The 27,055-nt window shown below is 44.0% G+C and overlaps 1 non-coding gene across 1 annotated transcript; it reads right to left on the bottom strand.

The window, feature by feature from the left end:
• Positions 1–4,444: 4,444 nt before the first annotated feature.
• Positions 4,445–4,526, bottom strand: trnal-cag (transfer RNA leucine (anticodon CAG)). The gene has a single exon. It is a non-coding gene; the product is annotated as a tRNA-Leu (tRNA).
• Between the last annotated feature and the right edge of the window lie 22,529 nt (positions 4,527–27,055).

Raw genomic sequence — 27,055 nt, 5'->3', positions numbered from 1 at the left:
GATGTCATTCTGTAGCCTCTCTGTCGATTCCTCCGTTTCAGTTTCAACATGGCTTAGGTCTCGGGGCGCACCTTAATACTAGCGACACCATGAAAGCACAGATCCAGAGGATCCTCTGAGAGTGTAATTTCTTTCATTGCTGTTGCTGATTGAAAGAGCCACTCACGTGCGAACTGCTCCAAAACATGATTCTGGACCTCTGGTGCCAATTCTTGCACGTTGAATAACGACAGACAGCTTCCAAACGAGGCCTTTCAGAGACGACTTTGGGGTACATATAACAGACAGACAAGTTCAGGAATCCGTGGTGCGCTGTGACACCAGCGCACCAGCTTCTTCCCTGTCTTTGAACCGAGCCGCCTGCGCAAGGAATGCAAATGCGGTACTAATTTTGGTGATGGTGACCACAATTCTGTGACTTTCACCTTGGTTATGGAGAAAGATAGGTGCGCACAAGGAAGTTTTTACAATTGGGGGAAGGGAAATTACGATGCTGTAAGACAGGATTTGAGGAGCATACGTTGGGAGCATAGGCTGTCAGGGAAGGATGTGGTGGAAATGTGGAACTTTTTCAAGGAGCAGATACGACGTGTCCTTGATATGTATGTACCTGTCAGGCAGGAAAGAAATGGTCGTGTGAGGGAGCCTTGGTTGACGAGGGAGGTTGAATGTCTAGTAAAGAGGAAGAAGGAGGCTTACATAAGGTTGAGGAAACAAGGTTCAGACAGAGCAGTGGAGGGATACAGGATAGCCAGAAGGGACCTGAAGAAAGGGATTAGGAGAGCTAAGAGAGGGCATGAAAAATCCTTGGCGGATAGGATCAAGGATAACCCCAAGGCATTCTATGCGTATGTGAGAAACCTGAGAATGACGAGAACGAGGGTAGGTCCGATCAAGGACAGTGGTGGGAGACTGTGTATTGAGTCGGAAGAGATAGGAGAGGTCTTGAACAAGTACTTCTCTTCAGTATTTACGAACGAGAGGGACCGTATTGTTGAAGAGGAGAGTGTGAAACGGACTGATAAGCTAGAAGAGATACCTGTTAGGAAGGAAGATGTGTTGGACATTTTGAACAACTTGAGGATAGACAAGTCCCCCGGGCCTGACGGGATATATCCTAGGATTATGTGGGAAGCAAGAGAGGAAATTGCAGTACCGTTGGCAATGATCTTCTCGTCTTCACTGGCAACGGGGGTGGTACCAGGGGACTGGAGAGTAGCGAATGTTGTGCCCCTGTTCAAAAAAGGGAATAGGGATAACCCCGGGAATTACAGGCCAGTTAGTCTTACTTCTGTGGTAGGCTAAGTAATGGAAAGGGTACTGAGGGATAGGATTTACGAGTATCTGGAAACATACTGCTTGATTAGGGACAGCCAGCACGGATTTGTGAAGGGTAGGTCTTGCCTTACAAGTCTTATTGAATTCTTCGAGGAGGTGACCAAGCATGTGGATGAGGGTAGAGCAGTGGATGTAGTGTACATGGATTTTAGTAAGGCATTTGATAAGGTTCCCCATGGTAGGCTTATGCGGAAAGTCAGGAGGCATGGGATAGAGGGAAATTTGGCCAATTGGATAGAAAACTGGCTAACTGGTCGAAGGCAGAGAGTGGTGGTAGATGGTAAATATTCAGCATGGAGTCCAGTTACAAGTGGAGTTCCGCAGGGATCAGTTCTGGGTCCTCTGCTGTTTGTAATTTTTATTAATGACTTAGATGAGGGAGTCGAAGGGTGGGTCAGTAAATTTGCAGATGATACGAAGATAGGTGGAGTTGTGGACAGTGAGCAGGGCTGTTGTCGGCTGCAGAGGGACTTAGATATGATGCAGAGCTGGGCTGAGGAGTGGCAGATGGAGTTCAACCCTGCCAAGTATGAGGTTTTCCATTTTGGAAGAACAAATAAGAATGCGGAATACAGGGTTAATGGTAGGGTTCTTGGTCAGGTGGATCTTGGGGTCTTGGGGTCTATGAACATAGATCTTTGAAGGTTGCCACTCAGGTGGATAGAGTTTGTGAGAAGGCCTATGGAGTATTATCGTTCATTATCAGAGGGATTGAATTCAAGAGTCGTGAAGTGATGTTGCAGCTGTACAGGACTTTGGTTAGGCCACATTTGGAGTACTGTGTGCAGTTCTGGTCGCCTCACTTTAGGAAAGATGTGAAAGCTTTGGAGAGGGTGCAGAGAAGATTTACCAGGATGTTGCCTGGAATGGAGAGTAGGTCGTACGAGGATAGGTTGAGAGTTCTCGGCCTTTTCTCGTTGGAACGGCTAAGGATGAGGGGTGACTTGATAGAGGTTTATAAGATGATCAGAGGAATAGATAGAGTAGACAGTCAGAAACTTTTCCCCCGGGTACAACAGAGTGTTACAAGGGGACATAAATTTAAGGTGAAGGGTGGAAGGTATAGGGGAGAAGTCAGGGGTGGGTTCTTTACCCAGAGAGTGGTGGGGGCATGGAATGCGCTGCCCGTGGGAGTGGTAGAGTCAGATTCATTGGCGACCTTTAAGCGGCATTTGGATAGGTACATGGATGGGTGCTTAATCTAGGATAGAGGTTCGGCACAACATCGTGGGCCGAAGGGCCTGTTCTGTGCTGTATTGTTCTATGTTCTATGTTCTATGTAGAAGGATCAGAAGGAGGTAACTACACTCTCAAACAGAATTGCATATGATCAGAACCAGTTTGGATAAAAACTTTACAATTCTTTGCACAGTCATTAAATGGAATTGCATTACATTTCACTACGTGAGCAGATTTGTTCAAGCAAGTTTAAAGGCAGGTTTGCAGATGGGAAAGCAAGCACGAAAGCTCCGTTCTTGTCCATGTAAAAGGCTGCAGTTGAAGAACAAAGCAGTTTCTACCCAGTTTCGGGCTGGGGACCTTTTGTGTGTGAGGCGAACGTGACGACAACTACACTACAGAAACAAGTCACAGCCACCCATCCTGCGGCTCAGCGGCATCCAGCACTGAAAGTTGAAGCCATTCTTCGTTTCACCTTTCTGTTTCTAATAGCTCGTTGTTGTCCAGCGAAATTGACATCTTGAAATCATAATAAAAAGACACGTGAAATTGATGACAAAATATTGGCTAGGATGTCGTCAATGTTTGGACCGTAGGGCGAGGAGGAATAGGTTGGGACGACTTTCCCTGCAGCGTAACGGCTGCGACATGATCTAATGGAAGGGTTGTAAACTGAGTATTTACGTGTTTTACCCAAGTTGGGGTGAGTTGAAAACTCGAGAGCATAGGTTTAAGGTGATTGGGCTGAAATTGACAAAGGACCTGAGGCACATTTCCCACACAGAAGGTTGTGCGTGTATGGAATGAGCTACCAGAGGAAGCGGAGGAGGCTCAGAAAATTGCATGAGTTTCTGGATAGGATGGGTTTAGAGGTTTTGGGGCCAAATACTGGGGAACCGGACTTGTTTAAATTTGGCTATGTGGTGAGCATGGACGAGATACACCGAAGTATCTGTTTCCACGTGGTGTCCCCCAATAACGTTGTGTTGCTTACACCTGCTGTAAAGGAGTACTTTTTAGCGGATCTTGCCATCGCAGTCTGTGGCACAATCCTTTACTGTTTTCGACTGCTCACGGGAAAGGTAGTATTGCGAAACACTGCAGAAAGGAACGACTTCCTTACTTTTGCTCCGACTGACCATACTCTGTGAAATTTTCCCAGATCCTCAGTTAAGGACTTTTGCAGCTGGAAGTTTCCTCAGAAACCCTGTTAACTCGTAAAGTATTGAGCGAATCGCAAAACAGAAAGCATTTAACACGGAACACAAACAAAGCTGGCATACCTAATGCATTTTCAGACACAGAGATGCATGAAAGCAAAATGTGAGACAGTCCGAGGGCATGATTTATAAAGTAATCTCACAACTAACAACAGGACAATTCCAAACTACTCTTTCAAACATACTGCAGCCTAAGGGAACCACCACTTCCCAGACAATACTGAAAAGAGAGAAAGAAAGAACCTAATAAGAATGGGCCATAAAAAGTGAATTTCACCAATCACAGTCTCGATTAGATTACCTTTCCCTTCCGATGTCTCCAGGACGAAAACGAAGGAAATGTGAGAAATTCAACAACCTATCACATCGAAATTCGTTGGAACGATTTTCCCATTGGCCAAAAAACCAAATAACGACGAGTCGAGTCACCCAAGGACTTTGTTTCACAACAGCGATGAAATCACAGTCTCCATTCGGTTCCAGTCCAAGCTCAACTTGCCTGGAACAGCACAGCTGCTTGCGATTTTCTGCACGGGAGGCGAACTCGATCGTGACAGACAGCGACACTTTGAAATATTCGGCACTATCCCACACCACAGTTAATTCCCCGGGAAGCAAAGCCATTTTTCTTTTGTTTTCAACATCAATGCAGTGGGGACAGAAACAGCATTTTAACAAGCTGCAGCGTTGGAGTTGATCTGCAGAAATGGCAGTGGTGGGACTCGAACCCACGCCCCTTTCGAGACTGGAACCTGGATCCAGCGCCTTAGACCGCTCGGCCACACTACCAGCCGGCCGCGCGCACCATTTTCTTGCATTTCCAACTGTGCTCTCCTGCATAACAACAGATGCCAAGTCACATGAAAAGGGTTCCATGATCCCTCTCCGACTCCCACAGCTGCTGGCATGTGCCCGTCTACAATATCAATTTCGCAGCAGATAATGAGAGCCCATCAATCCAGACAAAAATCAATGGTAAGCTGAGTCTATCTTCTCAGACTCTTTTCTGCTCCAAATGTATCTGTGAGAATATATGTTCGGTTATGATTTGGTCAAATAACCACGAGCTGCTTGACATTACTGCAATTTCGATTCTTGTTTTGCGAAATGATTTCACCCATTGCTTGAAACAGGACAAGTTTCACGTTTACACGGAACATGAAGCACACCGGACTACAGGGAAAATGCACAAAGCTGAGCAGGCCGTGTTCCACATCATACCGTGCAGCATAATTTCTGTCACTGTGTCTGTTTTGCAGAATTAGAGTCCCAAACAATGTCCCAAGCAAACAATGTCCCAATACTACCATAAATCACTGTCTCCCGCGAGTTTAAAATTGCAAAATCATTATCTCCTACACGCTTCCTCACTGTCTAAGCTTGGTATGCTAATCCACCTGACTATCTGTCATTTTCCGAAAATCTCCTTCGGTGAAGTTGGTGATATTTGGATTCAGCTTTCCAGGTATTACCGTAAGAAGATAAGCACTGGGCACAGGAGAACCAGCCCCACCATTTAATATGGTGATGAGTGAGCTCACATCGGTCTCAGCTGGATTTTCCAGCCTGCTCTCTCACCCTTCATCTCATTGCAAATTAAACATCTGTATCTCTTCATTAAATTGGCTCATTGTCCTGGCATCCACCGCATTTTTAATAGGGAATTCCACAGATTCACAACACATTGACATAAGTACATTCTTCCTCATGAGAATAGAATAGAGTCCATGTTGTGGTTCTGTTCCCCAAGCTGGGAATTTGTCTTGCAAATGTTTCGTCCCCTGTCTAGGTAACATCCTCAGTGCTTGGGAGCCTCCTGTGAAGCGCTTCTGTGCTGTTTCTTCCGGCAGTTATACTAGCCTGTCTCTGCCGCTTCTGGTTGTCAGTTCGAGCTGTCCACTGTAGTGGCCGGTATATTGGGTCCAGGTCGATGTGATTGTTGATAGAGTCTGTGGATGAGTGCCACGCCTCTAGGAATTCCCTGGCTGTTCTCTGTTTGGCTTGCCCTATAATGGTACTGTTGTCCCAGTCGAATTCATGTTGCTTGTCGTCTGTGTGTGTGGCTACTAAGGATAGCTGGTCGTGTCGTTTCGTGGCGAGTTGGTGTTCGTGTATACGGATCGTTAACTGTCTTCCTGTTTGTCCGATGTAGTGTTTTGTGCAGTCCTTGCATGGCCTCTATAAATGCCGGAGGAAACAGCACATAAGTGCTTCACAGGAGGCTCCCAAGCACTGAGGATGTCACCGAGACAGGGGACGAAACGTTTGCAAGACAAATTCCCAGCTCGGCGAATAGAACCACAACAACGAGCACCTGAGCTACAAATCTTCTCCCAAACTTTGGGGTAACTAGTGGAACACTGTGATTGTCTGGAGGAGGAACGTATTTCCTTGTAGTATTGATCTGTTAGAGGGTCAAAGTGTCACCATACCCACATGGGACCAAGTTACATTCCCAACTTGTCATAACACTGGAGTCTACCAATGAGAAACAAAAAAGGATGTGACCCATTCTCCCAGACTGAAGGTTCCTCTTCTGTCCAGGATCTGCCACCTCCCTTTCTGTTTCCTTTTGTTTCATTCTGCTGTTACATTATTGACTTGCAGCAACTGAAGGGAAAGGAAGTGAACCCAGAAAGGATGCAGAGTCTAACCAGGGACAGGAAGTGGTCGCATATACCAGTTTATCAACAACTCCGTGAGAATGGGGAGGGTGTACATTCGAGGGTAGTAGCGTCAGAATGGTGGGAGAGAGGAAGTGGTCTGGAGCGTTACAGCTTTGGGGGAAGAAAGGGGAAAAAGATATTCCAGAGAAACTAGAATTGTCTGTTCTGAATTTCTAATCTGTGCATATTCCTTTATACAGGGTGCTGGAAGGTGAAGAATTGCAGACTGAAATCTCAACATCATTTGCCGATCATGATAAAGTTAACCAGAATTTGAAGAACCAAAGATGGAGAGTCATTGGGCTAAAATCCTGCAACACTGTCTTCACGGCATTGTCGGTCTATCTGCGCCAAATGGACTGTGAATGGTACAAGACAGCAGCTCACTACCATCTTCTCAAGGGTAACGAGAGATGGGGAATAAATGCTGGCTGAGCCAGTGATGCCCATATCCTGGTAATGGGTTCTATCTGGAGTTGCTGATCCCTGGTTGATGTTACTGTTGGATGAAGAGGGACGCTGAGTGCATCCTCCAGGAGGCTGCACCATCACATTACCCCTGCCTACATCCACACAGTAACACACCAAAACAACTGGATCAAAAGGCAGTGAAGCCAAAGGAGGACTTAGATATAGTTCTTCAAGGTAAAGTCATGAAAGTGGATTGGAACAAAGCAGGAACAGGAGACTGAGCTGCATGGTTAGCTGTTTCCCCTTGAATGGTGGAGCAGGATTGAAAGGCCGAATACTCTCCTGCTGCTATCTCCCAGGTATGTATATACCCATGGAGCCCAGGTAGGAAGAAGGGGGCAGGGATTCTCCAGGAGATTGCACCTCCACATCAGTTTTCAGTGAGGGATGGTTTGATGGATTTTATTTAACATTTGTCTTTAACACAAGGTTTGTGAATTTGATTTTAAAATGTCGTAGCTATTTATTCAACAATAAATAAAACTAAAAGAAAAGAAATGAAACTAACTGAATATAACAGTTTTTAAAAATTTCAAAGGCCCTGTAAAACAAGATCCTGTCTATTCCTGGACACCATCTCTTTCCAGTTACTCAAACTCCAGGGAAATATTCCCTCCCTGACTGAACCTTTGGTTTGATTTAACTGCTCATCAGTTCTCCTTCTGTGAGCTGTGAAGTGTTCTTTCCCCCCACCTCCCCCCCCCTATTTCTCCTACCCAGAAGTGTTATCTCACACAGCTGAGCAACTTTCCCACGTTCATCATTATGCCATTTTGGGTTTTTGTTAATATGTAATCACCAGCATTAAACCACCCACCTGGAGCACTCCATCCCTGTAACACTGCATTTCTCTTGTCTGATCCACCGAGTCTGCACAATCCTGGACACTGTGGACAATTTAGCACAACTGATCCACCGAACCCACAAATCTTTGAACTGTGGGAGGAAACCAGAGCACCTGGACGAGGCCCACACTATCCTGGGGAGAATGTGGGAACTCCACACAGGCTGTTGACCAAGGCTGGACTCCAACCTTGTCCCTGGTGCTGTGAAGCATCAGTGCTACAGTCACAATTTAAATCAAAACAGATGATCTCTGCTCATTGACACGTTGCTGTCTGTGGAGAATTACTGCGCAGAGAGACATCCTGAGATTCAGAAAGAGACAATATAAATTCAGTCAACTCCAGCCGAGTTAATGTGATTAACAATAACATCAATACTCCAACAGTGTCATCAGACCTTGTACCTACTCTATCATTTACGAGTTTTAAGCCATAGGAAGTTTGTTCCCAGCTTCGATGACAGCCATAATGCTCTGACCACTTTGACGGAGCCAGTGCAAGTTAGGTCTAATAGTTATCAATAGATTGAATCTAAACGGGATGCCCCACAACAGGAAGTGCTCTGACACTCAATGCCTGTAAGTCAAGGTCAGTTTCCTAAAACCACTCACGTCTGGCAATACCATTGAAGACATTTTATACAGTAACCTTTCAGTCTCAATTGCCAGTTCCAGTCCATGAAGCAGCTAGTAACATGTACCAGTGAATTGAATTCTAACAGCAGCATTGCTCTGACAGGAGAGATTGAGGAGCCTGAAGCTGTCTTCTCTGGAGTATCTAAACATGAAACACTTCAAAGGAACAAAAATCTTCAAGAGCTCGAGTGGATAGAGACAGGAAGGATGTGCTCCTAGGCTGGTGTGCCTGGAATAAAATAAACACTAACTACAGTATCTTGACCCAGCATCCCCTTTAGCTGCGTAACTGTTTAAGATTTATTTGCTGTTCTAATTAGACTCCCAGTTTCAACTGCTGTCATGTTGATGACTATGAAAATGTATAAAATATAATTTAATCCATCCCAAAACCTCTCTGTACCTGTGTTTCACTTGTGTTCACCGAGACACTCATTCAATCTGACCTCTTTACCAACCCTGCCCTAATATTTCCTTAGAGGGCTCAGAATGAAATGTTCACTGAATTGTTACTGTGCAAAAGGAGGCTGATTGGCTCATCAGCTCTCCAAAGGATCACCTCACTGAATGCTATTCTTCTGCCTTTACGCCATAAACCTTCCCATTCATCCTCTTCCAATAACACCAGCCAGTTCCCAAGTAACCACAGCGATTGGATTTGTTTTGTTTGTTCATGGGATCATGGCATCACTTGCTGGGGCAGCATTTGTCATCCATTCTAAATGCCCAGGAGATGGTTCAGAGTCAATCACGTTATTCAATGTCTGGATTCCCTTGTCGGCTGGACCAGGTTAGAATTAACAGTTTCTCAGACCCAATGACATGAAGAGTTCATTTCTGGCCTATTATCTTATTTCTGAAATGATAATGAATAATTTTTGCAGTTGAATTAAAAGTGAAAGACCAAAATATGTCTTATTCTGATTGAGCACATCCTCCTATTTTCTAAGTTGTTATTGACAGTCTCATTCCCCTCGCACCAGAACCTATTCCAGAGATGTTACAGAAAAGGCAGAACGGTCAGCTGCAGGTGGTCACTTGACCGGTCGCTGTACCCAAAGTTTCACTCTCCACAGATGCTACCCGATCTGATTTTTTCCACCAATTTCTGTTTTTGTTCCTGATTTCCCAGCATTTGCAGATGTTTCGTTTTTGAATATTGATCTTGTCTGGTGCAGAGGAGTTTATTGATGAGTTTGGATGGTTTTGAAAATTGCAACTTAGGCCACAAATCAGCCATGATCTATTGAATGGCAGAGCAGGGTTAAAGGGCTGAATGGCTTCCTCCTATTCCAATGAAAGTGATCCATCTGCAGCTTGTGGTAACATTTCCCCTCAATGCTCACTTCACCTCCATGTCTAACACACTGCTACTGACTGAACAAACCTTCTGTGTTTGAACTAAACCTGCTCATGTTCAGTGATTTCTTCTACTGCCACCCGGATTTAACTCTCATCATGGGATGCTGTCTCGTGTTACTGCGGGAATGCCCCCAAGGAATAATCCTGGAACATGTATCCCCTGGGATCCAAAAATCCTGTTTATTTCCTTCTTCCTATTACATTCTGGCATTGACCTCTCCGTTTGAATCCATTCTCCTGTCATGCTCTTCAACATGCCCATGTGGGTGGGCTGGAGGCAGCTGGCACCTGAGATTGTTGGGGGAAGCAGATTCAATCAGGGATTTGGGAAAACACTCAGACAATGACACATCCATCTGATTGTTGACTCAGACAGATAGGCAGAAAGAAAGACGAACATTTAGATAGTACCTTTGAGGACCTGGAGCAATGAAACATGCTTCAAACGCAATGATTTCAACCTCAAATCTCTGAAAACACAGACACAAAGCTTCCTACTTGTACCAGGTTGTCTCTCAGCCTCCTCCTTTCTTAAGAAAAGAGTTTTAAGTTGTTAAGCCGTTCCTGGTGATTATAACTACTGTTTTTTTTCTGTCAGATTTGTGACTGAACCTTTATTTTCCGGTTGTGAGTGATGCTAGTACCAGAAACAGTTCCTGACTTGTGAGGGGTTTCGGTTGGAGTATTTATATATTTACATATTCAATCCCACCCTCACATACAGTGTGAAATTGATGTAAAACAGAAGGAAAGGATTGAGTGAGCACCCACAGAAACACAAAAGGCAGCATGTGTACCTGAGTTGAATGAACCTGGACTTAGGAAAATGTGACAACAATCACAACTAGATAGAATTACAGAATCCCTTCGGCGCACAAAGAGACTATTTGGTCCATCGAGTCTGCAATGACTTGCTATCCTACCCTACCTCCACAACCCCACATTTAGCATGGCTAACCCAACCCACTTAAGCTACACATTACAGGCCATGTTAGCACGGCCAATCCATCAAACCTGCACATCTGTGGGAGGGTCACATATTATGTCTAAGTGCTCAGGATTGTGGATGAAGGCTCACAAATACTTGACTCTGACGCAAATCCTCTTTTTTTTTCAAAATAAAATCTGGGGGAAACTGCAGCCAGAAAGATTTCCGATTATCTCATGAGGAAGAGAATTCAAAACTCGTGCCACTGACCCAGGGGGGCGCAGTGAAGTCACAGAGGTCTGGGAACCATCAGAACTGTAACAAGTTGTGAGCAAGGTGGGAGGGAGACAAGGACAATAAGACAGTATGTCACACGGGGGAAGACAGGAGAGATTAAATTACAGAAATGGTAGTCTCTCAAGGCCATGAGGAATGGAGTTAGGGCTGGGAAAGAAACCAGGAAACAAGGTGAGCACTGTCAAAGAAATACATTGAAAAAGCAGACTATAACAACATAGAGGGCAGAGTACACAGTCTGAAATTGTTGCACTCATTGGTGAGTACAGAACGCTGTAAAGCCTGGGTCATTCTATTACAGCCAACATATGCAGGATAAGCCAAGTGGCCTCGATCTGTGCTGTAACTTTCTGATAAATTTATTCTGACATTTGGAATTCTGGTCGGATGATATTCATAAATTCTCAAATTGGACTTGAGTTTAATATTCTGGAGAAATGTTAAATCAATCACAATGATCCCATTCTGCAGACTTTAGTCCACAGCCCTGCATGTTCCAGCATCTCAGTTACATCCATGTCCTTTTATTCTAATGTGATGTTGGTTACTCCCTCTGCCACCCATCAGTGAGTTCCTGCTCCCCTCCATCTCCAAGTGAAATGAATTCTCCTCTCCCCTTCTTTCTGGGAATTAGTTTCAATCTAAATCCTCCAGTTTCTGGCCTCTCAGTTAATGAATAGCTCCTTCCTAGACACTCGATCTGGATTCCTCAGCATTTTATCACTTCAATTAAATCTCAGGTCATCCTCCTCGGAAATCATCCCCAGCCTATCCAACCTTTCCTCAGAGCAGAAATTTTCCAATTGTAGAAACATTCTGATCAATCTCCTCTCAAGTGTAATCACATCAACCCTGGAATAAGGGGATCAGAAGTGTGTGCAGTACTTTAACCGCAGTCAAACAAGTGTTCCTGACATTTCCCATGTCACCTCCGTGTTCTTGTGGTTGTCGCTCACACAAGAAGTGTCCTGGTTTCCCCACATGGAACTGGATGTGCACCCCATGGGGCTGGGATTCCCTACCATGTGTTTATTTGTTAACTAATCCTAAATTAACTTCAGATTAAAACAAGATTATCAGCTACCTACCAATCAATTTCTTCCATTATACTTAAGTCACCTTACTTTTTAAAATCTCTTTAAAAATATTACTATCTAAACACAACAGGCTTTAAGTTGCCGACCAAGTATTCAGATGACTCCACTGTTACAATCACTTGAAGGTTATCTTTACCTTCAGCTATATTTGGTGAATTGAACACTGATTGAAAATAAATGAATATCAAACAGACTTGAGTTTTATGATAATTAATCCAGTCTGACATTCTTGTTGGTTAATATCTTGAAGAGAACTGTCCTCAGAACTCCAGCTGTGCTCTGACTTCATTCACAACTGGATTTGGTTGGACTGCAAATCTTAGATCTGTTCTGTTGTTTCCCGGGTTGCTTCACTCTGTCTATCACTTGCTGCTTATGCTGTTAGGCACGCAAGTAGTCCTCTTTGGTAACTTTATCAGGTTAACACCTCATTTTTAGGTATTCATGCTGCTTTTACTGACATGCCCTCCTGAATTCTCTCAGTTGAATGTGGACTGATACTCTGGTTTGATGGTAAGAGGCAAGTTGGGGAATATGCGGGGCCGTGATTCTGTAAGTTTTGTTGGAGTACAATTCTACTGCAGTTCTTGGAAGGAATGAGCTAAACTCTTACACTGTTGGCCTCATATAATACATGCAGTATCATGAACACTGAGAGGCCAAGACATGAAATACAAGAAACACTGTACAATGATGCAGGACCGCAACTGCAGCAAGGGGAGTTTAAGATCCAACTTGTCATCGGAGTTGGGGAAGAAGCAGCTGATCAGATTGTCTCATTCATAGTCACAAAGAGACTCTGTGAGATTATTGTATTGTTGGAGGAGGTTGGGGAGATGGAGAGCCCTTCAAAAGAAAGTAATCTGCCTGAGAGTTGTGAGATAGAATTGATTGCCATGCATTTAGCAGAAAGCTAATTGAAACTGTTTTTATCCCCAAAAGATAACAAGACTGATGATGCTTCCAATCATCATCAGAAACAAACCCCAGAATACATGGTTCGGAGATGGATGTTAATAGCCAATCAACATCCAACTCCTGCAATCATTGAGCAAACATATGTGTGATTACCCAGTTCTGATGAACCAGAAAATCCCTGTTCACTGTGTGCAGATGGACAGCGATGTGGGGAAGAATTGGTCTAGCGGTATTGTTGCGAGACAGTTAAACTAAAACCCCAGATAGTGTTCTGGAGATCTGGGTTCAAAGCCTACTGCAGCAGATGGGGGAATTTGAACTCAATATAAAAAACTTATGAATTTAGAGTCTAATGATGACCATTAATCGATTGTGAGAAAAACCCATCTGGTTCAGTAATGCCCTTTCAGGAAGGAAGCTACCATCCTGACCTGGTCTGGCCAACATTGTGACCTCAGACCCACAGTAATGTGGTTGACTCTTACCTGCCCTCTGGGCAATTAGGGATGGGCAGTAAATGCTGCCGGGCCAGCGACACCCTCATCCTGTGAATGAATAAAGGAAAATAAAAATCTGTACCCAGTCTGAATCTGTGCATGTTCAACAATGTTGTGAACATTTCCAAAGCTAAGATCTCTATCTGCACAACTTTATGAGCTGCTAAAACCATTGTTCATTACTTGGCGTGAAAAAGAGGAAAAAATATCCTTCGACTGTGGCTATCAGTAAATTGACTGGTGTCTCAGCAGGATGGATGCCTGAGCGAATCCCTCCCCCGCCCCCGCCCCACCCCCCCAACAGACACACAGAGCAGGTGAGCAGCTCCCCAGTCTGACTGGTTTGGCCAGTTTCCAGGGGGGATGGGTAAAGACTTCCCTTCTGACATTCCCCACATTTCCAGAGTCGATCCCTAGTGTGGCTGCACTGGGGTTTTGCCATTTCAGATAAGTGCTGACAGACTGTTACACACACCGATAGCCCGCCCCACCCCCCCCCCCCCCCCATCAAGATGCCTATTTTCTTCCACAATTCCAGACGATGCAAGTTTTCTGCACAACAGCAGTAGCTTTATTATTGGACAGCCGGCGAGAGTTTCAAAGTATCTCTAAAGTAGCCGAGTGTCTACTTCACGAATCTCTGCCTTACCCACAGAGACAGTATATTTAATAGGAATTAGAGAAAGGCATATCAGTCACATGGGCGATTGCCATTACCTAGTTTAAAGCAGGTAATTATGACCTTACAAAGCTTGATGAATGGCGATGTCCTGTGATAACGTGTGATGGATTACAGAAACTGATTATCATATTGTTCATGACTATGTGTTGATGGGAAGAGATTAAGGCAGAAGGGTTCTTCCTTCAGTAAGTGGGGGATTCACTTACCTATGCTAATATGGAGGGGAGGTAAGACAATGGGAGCGGAGGCAGTTTAACAGGGTTTTGCCCAGGGCACTCAGTCTTGTCTGGAAAGGGCAGATACCTCTGTCTGGGGCTACAGGGCAATCCACATGTGTGGCTGCAGGCGGTTCTATTTTGTGATACTGTCAGTCTCCCCCCTTCTGAGATGTTCTGTCTCGATTCTAAGAGAACAGGCCTTCAGTTGATGAAATAACGCCTTTGGCAAGGGAATGTTTAACCCTTGAGACTCCACCGTGTCCTGAAAGAGAAGCAAAAGGTATGGAACTGGTTCCTCTATGATATTTTAACTTCCTCGTTCTGACCAGGAATCTGTTGACCAGAATTGAATGCAATGATTGACTGTGACCTAACTAGAGCTTGGTCAAGGGTTAGCATCTTTTCTGTAAGTTTGTTATCACTTCCCCATTAACGAAGCCCAGCATCTCATTTGTTTTACTCAAAGCACTTTATGTTTTCTCTCCTTTAACGATTTGCACACATTGTCCCCCATTCCTGCTGTCCTGCTGTCTGTGTCTGTGCCGCTCAAATATATATTCCCTTTCTACATTGCTTCTCTCAAAATGCATCAACTTACTGTGTGTTCTAAAGAAGGGACATATTCCACTCAAAATATTATCTTTCGCTCCACACATTCTACCCTCTGGAAAACAGAACAGTGCAGCACTGGAATAATCGGCCCACCATGTCTGTGCAGACCATGATGCCATTCCAAACTAATTCCACCTGCCTGGACATGATCCATATACCTGCCAACCCTTGCCAGCTTATGCGTCTGCCCAAATGCCTCTTAAGCATTGTGATTGTTTCTTCTTTTACCACCTCATAGGAGAGTACATTCTAGTCATCTACCACCTTTTGCATAAGAAACTTGTCTCACATAACTCTCTTTAAACTTTCACTTGTTGTTGGAAATGCTCAGCAGGTCTTGCAGCATCTGAGAAAATAAAAATCCGTTAATGTTTCGGGTCCTTCCTCAGAAACGTGAACTCTGATTTCTCTTTACAGATGCTTCCAGACTTGTTGGGCATTTCTAATCCAAACTGCTAAATCACCCTCAACTCCACGCCTCTGCATTTTCTCCAACAACCTACCATGTGGAACCTTATCAAAGGCTCTACTGAAGTCCATGTATACCACGTCAACCGCCCTAGTCTCATCTGAATGCTTGGTCACCTTCTCAAAAAACTCGATGAGGTTTGTGAGACACGACCTGCCCTTGACAAAACCATGTTGACTATCTGAAATCAAATTGTTGCTTGTTATATGATTATAACTGTTATCTCTTATAATCGTTTCCAAAACCTTGCCTACAATGGAAGTAAGGCTCACTGGTCTATAATTACCGGGGTCATCTCTGCTGTCCTTCTTGAACAAAGGCACAACATTTGCAATCCTCCAGTCCTCGGGTCCTAAAACCATAGACAATGATGACTCAAAATATTAAAGACAAAGGGTCTGCTATCTCCTCCCTAGCTTCACAGAAAATCCACGGATAAACCCCATCCGGCCTGGGAACCTGTCTACTTTCACTCCTTGTAGAATTGATAAAACCTGTGCGTAACTAACCTCAATCCTTTCTAGTCTAATATCTCGTACCACATTTTTGTCCTCTGAAATATTCTCCTTTTCCTGTGTGAACACCGATGAGAAATGTTCATTTAGCACTCCTCTAATCTCTGCAGAGTCCACACTCAACTTCCCACTTCTGTCTTTGATTAGCCCTTTTCCTACCCTAATCATGTTTTTATTCTTCATATACCTATAGAAATGTTCAGGGTTATACTTAATTCTGTTTGCTAAAGACTGCCCGTGTCCTCCCTTTGCTTTTTTTAAATCTCTCTTTAAATCCTTCCTAGCTGATCTGTAACTGTCTATTGCTTCATCTGTACCATTTTGCCTCATCAACACTTAAGCCTCTTTCTTCTACTTAACAAGAGATGCAATTTCTATAGTAAACCATGGTTTACAAACTCTGTGCCAGTTGGGTCACCCCACAGCCATTGACTTTCCAAAGACAACAATCCAAGATTTTCCAACCTCTCCCAATCCAGGCAACATCCTGGTAAACCTGTTTCCACCTTTCCAAAAGCCTTCACATTCTAGCTATAATGTGGTGATCAAAACGGCACACAATACCCCAAAGGTGGCCTGATTATAGTTTTATATTCACTCCCCTGACAAAAGAAGGCAAACCTGCCATTCACCTCCTTCGCCACTTTCAGGGATCTTTCAGCTTGCAACTGAAGATCCCTCTGTATATCAGTGCTGCTCAGGGCGCTTCCGTTTATTGTATACATTCCTCTTGCTAAGTGTCTTCCAAAACGCATCACCTCACATTTGTCTGAATTAAAATATATCTGCAATTTCTCCTCAAAACTTTCTGACTCATCTCTTTCTTACTGTATCCGTTAACATCATTCTTCACGATTCACAACTTTTACAGTTTGTGCCATCTCCAAACTTGCTCATTAAACCGTTTACATTTTCAAACGTTTCATTGATATACATTACAAACAACTGATGTCCCAGTTCTGATCCTTGTGGAACAGCACTAGCCATAGACCTCCAGCCAGCAACATGCCTCTGCACAACTGTTGCTGGGAGAATTATCAAAGAGGAGCCTTGATTTCTGTGTTGAGCAGCACGACCAACGTTTATTCAGAGCTCCGTACTAATACATGATGGGAGAGGTCCCTCTCTGGCTCCCCCAGATAAGTCCAGCATTTTGATGTGTTTACTTCATACGTTCTAATAATAGTTTCCCACTGACCTGAACTCCAGGGTTTGGAATTTCAGCTCGGATATTTCCGTGTTGCCTTTCCCAGTCTCTGAATCTCTCAGCTCATGCAGCTGCTTTGCCAGTTCTTTCACAAATGGTTTAACCCATCCTTGTCATTGCACATCTCCAGCCCTCACACTACCACACAGCTCCGGCCCTCCCACTGCCATACCCTGTGGCATCTGCATAGTCCATCCAGTCACTAATTCAAAGGGGGACAGCCCCGTCCCCTTTGCTGGGGTTGTCCGCAGTTTCATTCGGCTGGTGGGGAGTACTCTAACCCATCGCTGTCCTGTCTCTGAGAAATCCTTTGTCGGATTTGCTTTCAGTGTGTGCGTCATTCCTTCTACTGTCCCAGAGCTCTGGGCGAGGGTGGGGTGGGCGGGGGGGGGGGGCTGGTATGGGGGATGGCATTTCTGTTCAGTACCAAACAGGGCACATAGCTCTTTAGCTATGTTCCCTGTAACAGTTGTCCCTTAGTCAGAATCTGCAGGGGAATTTTTCCAACCACTGAGTAAACCTATTTATTAAAACCCAGTAGGACTTCCTTCCCTGGGACTGGGATGGGTCTGTGCATAAAATCCATCTGTAATTGTTCCCATGGGCCTCTGGGTCTCTGCTGTTGCCTCCATTTTATCCTGATTGCTTTCCTTGGCTCACACTGTGAACAGACTACACACCTTCGACAAATCCTTGCTGTATTTCTCCCTGTTCCAGGCACGGTGGCACAGTGGTTAGCACTGCTACCTCACAGCGCCTGCGACCCGGGTTCAATTCCCGCCTCAGGCGACTGACTGTATGGAGTTTGCACGTTCTCCCCGTGTCTGCGTGGGTTTCCTCCGGGTGCTCCGGTTTCCTCCCACAGTCCAAAGATGTGCATGCCAGGTGAATTGGCCATGCTAAATTGCCCATAGTGTTAGGTAAGGGGTAGATGTAGGGGTATGGGTGGGTTACACTTCGGCGGGGCGGTGTGGACTTGTTGGGCCGAAGGGCCTGTTTCCACACTGTAAGTAATCTAATCAAAGATTGTAGTGGATCATCTGATCGTGCATTTTATCCTTCCCAATATGGGCCAGCCCATGATATGTTTTTAAAAATGTTTGTCTTTTACAGTGTAGTGGCACTGCTGGATCATCCAGACTCTGACGTGTCCTATTACTGCCCCACCCTTTTCCCATTCCTGTTTCTCCTGTTGTGGGACTGTTTCTGGGAATATCTTTAAACCTTCCTCTCTCACTTCTGTAGCTATGCCCAGTGCCATCTCCTCAAATGTCTGCACTGTTCCAGTCAGTATTTCACTATAAGATTATTAAAGGATTGGACACTCTGGAGGCAGGAAGCATGTTTCCGATGATGGGTGAGCCCTGATCCAAAGGACGCAATTTAAATATAAGGGCTAGGCCACTTAGAGCAGAGTTGAGGAGAAACTATTTTTCCTAGAGAGTGGTGGGTATGTGGAATGCTCTGCCCCAGAAGGCTGTGGAAGCCAAGTCTCTCGATACTTTCAAGAAAGAGTTGCATAGAGCTAATAAGGATTGTGGAATCAAGGGTTATGGGGATAAGGCAGGAACAGGATACTGATTGAGGATGATCAGCCATGATCATAATGAATGGTGGTGCTGCCTCGAAGGGCAGAAGGGCCGACTCCTGCACCATTTGTCTATTCACCATCTTACCCACATACTCACTGCCCTGTTGGTGTGAGTTTTCTACTTTCCTGTGAGCTATAATCTTCATTATTGGTGCTTCCCTGGGAAAGTTAACTGCTTCCACAAACTCTCTGACCTGGCCTTCATGCTCTATGTGCACCCAGACAGGGTGATGTACCCTCACCGAGCACAGGCCATCACTTGGTCATGAACTATCCCAAAGGCATGTTGTCTGTCTGTGTATATGCTGACTCCCTGACCCCTAGCTCATGTCCGTGCTTCTGTCAGGGCTCGTTATGGTTCTGCCATTTCTGGGTAATTCTCCACAATAGTCCTCCAGTAATTAAACAATCCTAAAGTTTGCCTTATCCCCTTCACGGTGTGCAGGTGGATAGTTTTGAAATCATGCTATTTTGTTCACTGGGATTGTCCCCCTCCCTTCCTGATTTGATCTCCCTACTGTGATGTCCCAGGTACATCTCTCCCGACATTCCCACGCTCTGTGGGTTAATTTTAAGCCTGGCCTGCCTGACCTGACCCAATACTCTGTGTAATATCCGGATATGTTCTTTCTCTCCAACTGAAGTAATGAGGTGTTGGTGAGATTAAATTGACGAACTCCATCAGTCATATATCGGTGGGGTAGACTGGAATATTATGGGATCCTTGAGGTAACTGGATCCAGGTCTACTGCTTTCCTCAGACAGTAAATACTAGCTTATTCTGCTGTTCCAGGTCCACAGGAATCCATTCACAATATCAAGGGCTGAGACTGTATCCTGTTGCGATTTTAATCCATTAAATACAGTGGTGTGATTCACTACTGTTGGATACTCTATAGTGGAGGATTTACTGAGGGAGTTTTAATCATTAGTGAGGTGGGATGAGCCGTCCAGCTTCTGTAAGTTAGTCTGGGATACTGTCGGTCTGACTATTCCCTGCTTCTCTCAATCTGTTACGTCACAATTATTGCCTCCTCAGCCCCAGCTTTAATGGGATGCGGTTTGTGTGGGGAGTGAGAGGGCCCTCGATCTTTACAGGATCTACAGATAATAACCAACATTCCTGTTTGAGTTACCTGCCCTGCTGTTTGGGTCCTAGCTATAACTCCCCAGATTCTCTGACTGTTCCAATCTCCCTGCAAGGTAACTACCCTGGAAATGTCGCCTCTCCTTTGCTTCCTGTCCCGGGCCTGGCCAGGTTGTTCCCATGTTTCAGTTTGTGTCTCTACATCTATAGTTGCTCTGAACTGTTCTAAAATGGCAACTCCCGGAATGGTCCCTTCCTCAGTTTCACACTCCCATATCTGAATATATTTTGCCATATCCATGATCTGCATTGGGACAGGTTTATTTCATCCAGCTTCCTCGATTCCCTCTCCAACTGCTCTCATTTCAGTAATTCAGGGGTGAGGATCAAATCCGTATCGGTAACTGATATAGATGCTCCTGTATTAATATTATGTTCTGCTGGTTCCCAAACACAGGATCAATGAATATTCATGTTCCTATCTGAACACAAGTACACACACAATGTGAACATCTATCTCCCTCTCTCTGCCTACGTTCCTTGGGTATGTGCCGTTTCATGCTTCACTTGTAACATTGTGGGTCTGATTACCCTCCCTGTACTGCAGCTATTCCCCTGTGTTTCTGAGTTTGTCTCAGCTCTCATGGCCCAATTCAGAATGTGGTTAGAATTATCTCCCACTGGGAGTCCCATGTTTATACTTACAGTTAAGTAGGGTTCCATGTCATCTTTGAAATACATCAAACTTATTTCATCATCACAGATTGGGGTTTGGTAATCCCCCGTGGTCCTTACACACCTCAGGGTTTCTCTCTGTATGATCCTCGATATTACCCTTGGGTCCCTGAGTCACCAAGGTTATTTTAGCCCATTCAACCTGTCCCCTCCCCAGTGTGTCCCTGTAATATCTGTAAATGCCTGGAGCCACTGATCGGCTGTGCACTGGGCGTGGGAGGGGGAGGGGGTCCGGCTCACACCCCCACCCTCTCATTGCAGGGACAGGTTCTGCTGTACACGTCCGGGCATCTTGGCCTGAAAGATTTTGGCCTGACACCATCATCGGTGAGACTGTACCTCAACTAATTCATTTGTATTCTCCCAATAAGGCCCATTATTACCATTTCTCTATCAGGCTGGGTGTTCATTCATCAACATCTGTCGTTCAGCCGGGTAAATGGTTCAGTTTGCTTTCTGTCAGTTCCCTTTCTTGACCCCCTCCTGTCTGTCCAAGTTTGAGCTTTGATGCCCAGTGGTGCCATAGACACGGCCCTCTGCGCCTTACAGGACGGTGGGTCATCCCACCCATTGCCGTCCCTCTGTCCATACGTGGGCGCTTCACCACCTAACCCATTCCAGTCAGTGTCACCATCCTCACTGCCTTCTGAGGAGAGCAGGGCACAAGGTACCTCCCCCACTGTAACTACCACCTGGCCCTTTGGCTTTAAGGCCTCACTTGTTCCTGTTTCCCATAATAAGGTAACACATCCTGTCATTCCTGGAAGAAAACAGAACAAAATGTGAATTTGGTTTTACTTGAAATAAGAATAATTTGACATTCACTCGACATATCTATAGAGGTGAGAATTGTACTGTGATTATTTAAGTGAATTTAATGTGATTATACCGTGAAAATAACCCTGATAATCAATGACAATGAATGAACTGAATAATATGTGATTATTTGTTCCAGTTCTTGAATTGAAAGTTCAATTTTATTTTAACGTTTGTCACCCATTACACCATGGGCATTCTTATTAGGGAATAATGTAATGGAAGGATATCAGAGAAAATAAATAGTCTTTAATTTTAGCTTCACTGCAGTAATGAACCAAAACAATATTTGGAAATAAGGTTGAACTACATTGCAAAGTTTCCAGTGTTATTATTGACGTGAAAACAATTTTAGTTTACAAGTTGTTTTGCTCTAAGAATAATTCGAAATGAATTGTGATTATGAATTGACCATTTAAAATATATTTTGAAGAGAATAGACAGATATATTTTTTGGAGAAAACTAGGAAAGGAATTAAATATGCATACATTGATATTAATAGTTTTAAAATGTTTAGAATTTGACTGGGATTATTTGATTGAGAGAGGCTGCATGATTATAAAGACTAATTCACCTTTATCATTGCATTGTTGGCTTCACGAGAATCTGTTGTGGTCTAAGCTCTTGTTGTGTGCAATGAACTGTCACTGATAGCTTAATTAACCTGTGAGTCTCAGATCAGGTTTCTTTTGTAAGTCAGTGTGTAAGTGTGCGACACGCCTGCTTTTCTAAGGGGAAACACAGATTATTTTCAAAGGAAATAAGAGGCAGTTCTCAATGAGAATGGTTTCTCCCACACACCATAAGCAGGGAAGTGATTTTCTGAAGAATTTCATTGTCTATCTATAAACTGATGGTATCTGTGTTTGTCAGTTTGTGGATGATTCAGCCCCTTTGTTCTGAGCTGTTTTTATACAAGCAGTTGGTTCATTCTGTCTTTGCCAAAAATGTTGTTTACTTCCCCCTTTTACTGTGATTCTGCAGGTTAGAATATTCTGAGAGTCAATAATGTTCAATAACTGAACATTGAAATGTTTCGACTCTAACAGAGCATTGGCCTTGTTTTCAGCTCATTATTCACTTTCCATTTCCTGGTTGTGTTGAATGTTACAGTAACAGGCTCTGAGCAATGTTTCCATTCACTTGTGTTGGAGTCACTGACAGCCACGTGGTCAGTCAGTTTCACAGTTTCAGGCTGATGGATCAGTTTCTCTGTCCTTATTAGGTGGTGGTCACTTGCTCAATTTCCAATGGCTCACTTGAGCGTCAGTCCATCAGCTGCTGAAACCCTGCATCCACCATTTGTTCCCTCTCACTATGACTAATCCAATACAGTCCCAGCTTGTCTCCCACATTCACCTCCACATCCTCATGATCACCTCAGATTCTACTGTCTGTGTCCTTGCAGCAAGTTGTGTAAGACACCTACTTCAGTTTTAACCTGATCGATATTATGTTCAGAAAGATCATTTCAACATTTGGTTCACTGCTTCTTCAGGACCTTTGTGAAGAAGGGCTCATGAACGAAATGTCGATTCTCCTGCTCCTTTGAAGCTGCCTGACCTGCTGCGCTTTTCGAGCAATACATCTTCGGTTGTAATTGTAGTAACCAGTTAATTACAAGTTACTGACAAAATAATTCAGGAGGAGCTGCTACTGGTGGTGGAAATGCTGCTGGTTGGGAAAACAGAGGGCTGGGGTGAATGCTGTACTGGGTTTTGATGAGAAAGTTGAGCAATATAAGATTATTTTTTCTTTGTTAATAAGAAGAGGCAGAGATTGCAGCTAGGACATCCATACGCATGCACCCTCACCAACACTAATGCTCAGTAGCAGCAGTGCCAATCAAGTGGGCTGCTTTATTCAGGATGATATCAAGTTTCTTGAGTGTTGTTAGGGCTGCACTCATCCAGGCAAGTGGGGAGTATTCCATCACACTCCTGACTTGTGCCTGGTAGCGTTTGGACAGGATTTCAGGAGCCAGGAGTTGAATTACTCTTGTAGCCACTGTGTTTATGTTGTGAGACCAATTCAGTTCCTGATCAATGATTATCCACAGGATAATGTTGATAGTGGGTGTTCAGTCATGGTAACACCATCGAATGTCAAGGGATGGTGGTTAGGTTATTTCTTACACGTGATTGTCATAGCCTGCATTTGTGTGTCATGTATGTTACTTGCCTCCTGTAAGCCCAAGCCTGGATATTGTCCAGATCTTGTTGTACTTGGACTTGGACTGCTTCAGTACCTGAGGAGTTAATTATTTATTAACATTAAATAGTCATGAGATTATGCAAATTCCTTTTTCTATCAAATGTCATGGACTGTATCTTGTGGTCACTCTTTGTCGAGGGAAGTGAGCAGAATCGAGTTGAAGATTATCAGATCAACCATGAGTTCATTGAATGTTGGAGCAGACTCGATGGGCTGAGTGGCATACTTCCATTTTGTTTAACATTTGGTCTAATGCCTTATTTTATTCATAAGCTCAGAATTGTGAGCGGATGAGATGAAGTGACAGGAAACATTTATTAAACAGATCAGACAGATCAGGAACAAGGCTCATAAACTCAGGAAGAAGAAATGTGCTGTGGCCTGGGTGCAACAAATGACACTGGGCACAACACAGGTGGCTGTGTCCAGAAGCTGTGATTGCTGAAGAAAGTTGGTAGACCTTACACAGTTGGCAAGTCAGTGATCAGTGGATCGTTGTATGGTTCACACACAGCAGAAATTTGTGGAAGAATGAAAGGTTCATTTCATTGGAGAAGCTTTCTGCTGTTCCGATTCCGAGTGACTGTTTGAAATACTGATCAAATCATTTTGTGAAGTGTTAGGTTAAAATACTCATGTACAACCCCACTGGATAAAGTTGGGCTCCTGATCTCTTGTTATCTGTTTCTCTTTCTTTCGTTGTAACTTCACAGAAAGACAAGATGGAATGTGGGGCAGAAGGAAAAATGCTTTCATTCTTATTTCAACAATGTAATGCACAATTGAATAGAATGACTGCTCTCGTTCTTCAATTCGACTTTAATGTGGTGTAGATTGCTCGTCAATCTCCCGTGCAGTGAAGGGCAAAAACAAGATTCTCGACCCAGTCTGACGTGCAAAGGAAAACTGCTGGAGCGGTTTGTGAAGTTAGCAACCAGAGTGTGACTCCAATCCGTGAATGTGGAGAACAACAGTATGATAAACCACCACAATAATCGCTCGGTCCCCTCAGCACATTTTGTAAAGCGGGGACATGTGACCTCATCAGGTTACATGCAGTGAAAGTCAAAGATTATGATTAGATTACTTACAGTGAGAAAACAGGCCTTTCGGCCCCGCCGAAGTGCAACCCACTCAGACCCCTACATCTTCCCCTTACCTAGTACTATGGGCAATTTAGCATGGCCAGTTCACTGGCTTGTACATGTTTGGACTGTGGGAGGAAACCGGAGCACCCGGAGAAAACCCACGCAGACACGGGGAGAACGTGCAAACTCCACACAGATAGTTGTCTGAGGCGGGAATTGAACCCAGGTCTCAGGCGCTGTGAGGCAGCAGTGCTAACCACTATGCCACCGTGCCGCCCACATTTCTCATGCGTGAGAAATTGCCAGAGCGGAATCGAATCCACACCATTGTGTTTCTGTTTTCACCAGAATTATAATGACAGCAAATTCCAATAAATAGCCATGCTGGTCATAATGAATAGCTCTCATTGATAATTTCTGAGTCTGAACTGTGTCAGAATCAAACAGAGAACAAGACTTTTGCGTCATATTCTCACCTCCATTTGACTCATAATTTCTTCAGTCACTTTCTCTCTCACGTGAAGAAGCAGCCATGGAGAGGGAGACAAAGACGATGTTGTGGCTCAATGGCCTTTCTGATATGGCTGAACCTGAAATTGGATTAAACTGCAAGAAACGCTGTTTGTTCGTTTCATTTTAATTTTGTGGAAGCGTGACAATGTTCATTGTAATATCGGAAGTGAATTAGATTTATCTCATTGGAACGATTAATGTTGTATTCAAATTTGCTCCGACTTTATTTCAGCTGAAGGAGAATACTTCTTAGAAAAGCAAAGGGTTAAAGCACAGTTTTGTTGCTCGTTACTTTGGCAGATTTCACCGAGTATTAAATGGACCAAATATCATGGTGTTTGTCCTCACATCTTGAACGCATGTGATTAAAGCACGAAGTCGATCTCCAAGCAACGAGTCACTTCCTGTTCATTATGTAATATCTTCCCATCGCAATAAAGAAAATCCGCTCAGTTCCATTTACAGTGCTTGAAGTGGAATATTATGGCAAATATTTCTCAACTTAGAGTTTTGGAATCGAATCTTATTCAGTTGCACATCTTCATGAAATGTCTTTACATTTAAAGTCAACCAAATTAGACATGGTTTCCCCGCAACTTCCGACTGACTACACCCCAACCCTACTCCTTTACCTCGCCACACGCTGTCTCTCTCCTTGTGAAATTTATTCCTTGTATGTCACCAAATGTGCCTTTTCAAATATTTTGAAAAACAGATTCTCGGAGTGACAGCGATTCTGTTCTCATCATTTCGTTGTCCTACAAAGGTTTTATTCAAAGTATTTGAATGCCTGACATCTAAAAGTTTAATTACTTGAAACAGTGAATTTTCCACCCATTTACTCTGTCCAAGCATTTCATAAGCGGAAAAAACCCCACTAAGTCTTCCTTGGTTCAGCGATAACTGTTCTCAATTTTCCAAGAAGACAAGCGAATAAAATCTCATCCTCAGTACACCCCGTCAGCATCTTATCTAATGGCTTTACACCCCAGTAAACACCAACATTATCCTCTCCGATAGAATCACAGAATCCTAAAGTGCAGAAAGGGCATTTTAGTCAATCGAGCCGGTGTCGACTCTCTGAAGGTCATCTCACCCAGACCTCGCTCCCCTCCCTATTCTCGTATATTTCACCTTAGGAAGAGTGAGCCCTCCCCCTTATGAATTCAAATAAACCTGTTGGACTATAAGCTGTCGGCCAGTGACTTCTAAACTTGTCCCCACGTTACCCATGGCTAATTCACCTCACTTACTTAATTCACTCCCTGGACATGAGAGGGCACTTTAACTTTGTCAATCAAACTAACCATTGCACTGAACAGCAGTGCAAATTACTGAGACAATGTTTCATCATAGTGAACAACTGCTGTATCATTTTATAATGGCTTTATATCCTGGTAACAGCCTCATCAAAACAAAAGAACCCAAATTCAATGTATCGAAACGCTACTCTGTCCTTTACAATTTAATTCGTGCTGCGGGAAATGTTTCTGCACTCATATTTGAATGCGTTTATGTTGTTTCTTACTCAGCTTCCTGCTTCTAGTAAATACTTCAATCCAGAACAAGTCTGTCAAATGTTTTACATTCCAACACAGTCACAAGGTGTAGTTTGCAGAAGTCACGTGTTTGGCCATTCACTGACACTCTGCCTCCCTGAGACCTGCAGTCCTTCCCCACCTTTATTCACGCAGCACTGTCCTTCGTGTGATATGCCCTATCGAGAATGGAAGGACGGGTATCAATACCCGCCCTTGGAAATGGAGCGACAGTTTTAAAAAGTTTACACTGTCCCCAGCGGAAAATTGAGCCCTGTGACAGGCGGGGACACTAACCATTATACTACCGAGGACA

The sequence above is a fragment of the Chiloscyllium punctatum genome, chromosome 31 (assembly GCF_047496795.1).
Source record: "Chiloscyllium punctatum isolate Juve2018m chromosome 31, sChiPun1.3, whole genome shotgun sequence".
Classification (NCBI taxonomy): Eukaryota; Metazoa; Chordata; class Chondrichthyes; order Orectolobiformes; family Hemiscylliidae; genus Chiloscyllium; species Chiloscyllium punctatum.
This window is presented reverse-complemented; position numbering and strand designations above follow the sequence as displayed.